Source organism: Physeter macrocephalus, chromosome 19, assembly GCF_002837175.3.
Source record: "Physeter macrocephalus isolate SW-GA chromosome 19, ASM283717v5, whole genome shotgun sequence".
Lineage (NCBI taxonomy): Eukaryota > Metazoa > Chordata > Mammalia > Artiodactyla > Physeteridae > Physeter > Physeter macrocephalus.
The window spans coordinates 5,460,073-5,463,863 of NC_041232.1; the positions used below are offsets into that span (position 1 = coordinate 5,460,073).

Below are 3,791 nucleotides of genomic sequence, written 5' to 3' on the forward strand. Positions count from 1 at the left end.
TCAGCAGCCATGGCTCACAGGCCTAGCCACTCCACAGCATGTGGGATCTTCCCAGACCGGGGCACGAACCCGTGTCCCCTGCATCGGCAGGCGGACTCTCAACCACTGTGCCGCCAGGGAAGCCCGGCAGGCGGATTCTTAACCACTGCACCACCGGGGAAGTCCCACTGGCTTAGTTCTTAAATGTTCTCAGTAAGCTCTGCTTTCAAGACCATTCAACACTTAACCCAGGATCCAGAGAGGCCGATTTTAAAGTTACACAAAACCTACCATTCAGATTTCTTCTGCAAATGAATTTCTCAAGCATTTCCAAATATCTAACTTCAAGAGGGGAAAAGATGCATTTCCACTTTGAAACAATCTTTCACCTCTATGCAAATTTTCTTTGTTTCCTTAACCAGTCCACATACAGCTAGCCAGTGTTTAATTGGGCCTTTACTTAACATCACTAACCATGTGAGTTGAACAACCAACTCTGAAAGTTTCAGATAAGGATCTCATTAATAGCAACAAATTGGTTCAAAGATGAAATATGTACCAATATGTCTAAGAACCCTTTAAAGTTCCACACTTCAGAACTATGGGAGAAGTGTAATTACTTCCTCCATCATTCACACTGTATGCTTGACACTTAAAAGCAAATGGGCTTTAATGCTGCATGAATAAATAATAAAAGTAATGAATAGCATTTCATAGCGACACATTGTTTTCACAACTTTCACAGATGAAGATGTCAAAAAATAAATAAAAAATCTCTCTTTTTCCAGAGCACACTGATGACCTTGGGAAAGTTATTTAAGCCTAAAATGCACAAGGAGAGAACCAAGACTCCTGTGACTAATCCCAAGGTTTGAATATCTCTGTCTCTCTCCCTCTCTCTCTCTCTCACTCAGACAGACACACACACACACACAAACACACACACACCCTTCTTAACCAGGCCTCCCCCTACTCCAACTCATGCAGATGAATGAACAGGTACTCTAATTAGAAGTATCTGGGCAAACCAGACTATGATAAGGTATCTACTCTATAAACATACACACACATACTTCCATTGCATACAATAGGGAGGGAAAAAAATCAGTGATACAAACCAATTTCCTATCTTAGACTTCTTAAAGGAGAGAGTCTCCCAAAACGGTTCTTTTCTCCCCTAAAGCATGAACAACAGGGCTGCGGAATCCCACGGGAAATCACAAAAGCAATCCTATAAGTGCTACTATTTAGGTTTCGTTAAAGGAAAATGAACTCTGCTCTGAAGACCATAAAATATTAAATAGCAAATTATGCAGAGTTTTTTCAAGATAGTAAATAGAAGGAAGCTTGAAAAGTTCAACAAGGGCACTTAGAAAACCTGATTAATCTGAAGCTGAACACCAATCTGTTTCTTGTACATTCTCATTTCTCACGCAAAATGTGACATTCCCTCTCAGCAGTCCTAAAACATCAGCTTTCCTTACAAAAACCTTCTTCAGGGCTGACGGCCACACCAGTTCCTTCACTCAAGTGTATTCGAAGAAATAATAAAAGCATGCCAGCCTCTGTACACACACAGCCCTAGAAGCCACGCTGAGCTCCTGTGCACACAGAGAGGTTTGGCAAGTAGGCCTCACAATAAAGTTATCAAAGATATAGAGTGAGAACACCAAGAAACGACTATTCAGACAGCTCAGATAAACTCACCTGCATTACTGCAGTTGTAAGGGAATTAAGGACACCTATTAGTGATTGCTTAACAGGTAAACTTATTAAATACCATTTAAGTCATTTTTCTTTACTTAGCAATTGTTGACTTTTTTTTTGGCGAGGTTAATGGACTACAAAGGAGTTAGATAAGCACTTCAAAAAGTTTTAAAAGAGAATAGATTCCTTCTGCCAAATTCACACATTATCTCTCCACTCACAAGGATAAAATAGTTACAAATGGTGTGTTTAAACTGCTAATTTTGTATTAAATGGCGAACCCCAGATTATCTCCAAAGCATAGCACTACTCATAACGGATAGCTCGCCAGACAAACTACCAGGGAGAAAGAGTACAACTTAAAAAACACTGCAGATAAAAATCGCAAACTTCAAAAGTCTCCTTCAAAAAGTGAAGTGCCACATTAAAACATCTTTTCTCTTAGAAGGCTGTAAATCAAACATTTTCTATAGGCATCAGGCCACAGTGAAAGCCTCAAAGAGAAACAAGGAGTCACAACGAGTAAGCTTTTAAGGTTCAAACTGCGCTTGAAGGTTGCGAATGAAATGTGTAGGAATCTTCAGCAGGCCATGGTCTCTAAATCTTATAAAGACCGTAATTATAATATTATCCAAAAAAAAAGTGCAAAATCCTTTAACATATATGTAGTCACAGAATTCAAACAACATGTGTTTTCCCTTCTATTTATCCTGCAGAAGTTTAAGATAGGGATGTAAGGACACACCTCTAAGGGCCAAGCTGCAGGGCTCCCTGTCCTAACCATGCAGGGCTTTGAGTCTGCACCAGGAGAGGGGAAAGGAAAGGCTGCTTGCAGTTATTCCACTCGGTCCCCCTCTCTTCATTCATAACTCATCCAAGAGTGAAGTGCAGAAGGCCCAAAGCTTAGAGCCCTGCAGCGAACCCTTCTCCCCCAAAAGGTTCAAAGACAAGCCAACCGTTTCAAATCGCCCCCATCCCAGGCACGCATATTAACCGCAGTAAGTGCGCTGGCTGTCTACTAACAAGTTGATAAAATCATAGCCCCGAAGCAGGAAGGCATCTACCCAGTTCACCATCTGCAGAGGCTTGGGCTCAGAGTTCCTCCTCGAAAGAGCGGGGTCAGCTTAAAGCTAGCTCTCCCTAGCCTTTGGAATGCACACCTCTTTCATCTGGAGCAAGGTGGAGGCCCTGTCAGTGAGCGACCCCGTCTCCCGATTTGCAGGCCCTCTGCAGAAGTCCTTGGCCGAGGAGCGGGCAGGCTGCCTCCCTCCCACCCTCTGTAATCTGAGGCACGCAGCGAGGGCTGCCTGCTTCGTCCACTCCAGGGCACCCGCGATCCCAACTCCTCGGCGGGCTCCCGCTGCTCTCCTCCTGCCGCTGCTTGTCCAGAGCCCCACAGGAGGGTCAGCGCCCAGGTGAGGCTGGCGGCAGGTTCCAGGGGAGAACCTGATGTTGTGCAGCCCCTCAGACAAGGCTTGCTACTCCCCAAAAGAACATGCACGGGTGGGAAGGACAGCCTGCGACCAGGAACAAGCCACCCCATCCTTCATCACTTATCTTTCCGAAGTTGGCATTCAACAGGTAGTTCCCGGGACTTCCACCTGAGGCAAACCGAAAGCCCCAACGGCCCGAGGCGGCTGCCCCAACGTGGGCGCCCGGACCCGGGGTCCCCCTCCCGCTCCCCGGACCCACAGAAGGCCGTGCCCCCACGTGCGCTCGCCCCCCGCGGCGGCGCCCTGGAGGCCGCGTCCCGCCCGCCAGCCAGGGAGGGATGCCGCTGGCCTCCTCGCCGCCCCTCCCGCCCGCCCGCCAGCCCGCGGCGGGGTCGGCGGGCGCAGCCCCCGGAGCCATCTTGTGGCGGCGCGGGGCCCGGGCGGCGGGCAGCTACCTGCACAATCTCGCCCTCCGCGCTGAGCGTGGCTCCGGCCCGCGAGAAGCGGCCCGTGAGGCCGGTGGTGTAGGTGGTGTAGTCGCCGCTCGGGCTCGACTCGAACAGCACCACCTCCACGAACGCCGTCTCCTTGGCCCGCGCCGCGCCGGGCCCCGCGGCCGCCAGCAACAGCCCGAGCAGCAGCGGCAGCGGCGGCGGCGGCGGCAGGCGGCGG

The 3,791-nt window shown here is 49.0% G+C and overlaps 1 protein-coding gene across 1 annotated transcript in view; it reads right to left on the bottom strand.

Moving 5' to 3' along the window:
• ZNRF3 (zinc and ring finger 3) overlaps positions 1-3,755 on the bottom strand; it is a 148,622-nt gene extending 144,867 nt beyond the window's left edge. Inside the window, exon 1 of the mRNA XM_024120887.3 lies at positions 3,575-3,755. The gene's annotated coding sequence lies outside the window, so the exon portion shown is untranslated. The remainder of the gene's footprint in view (positions 1-3,574) is intronic.
• Between the last annotated feature and the right edge of the window lie 36 nt (positions 3,756-3,791).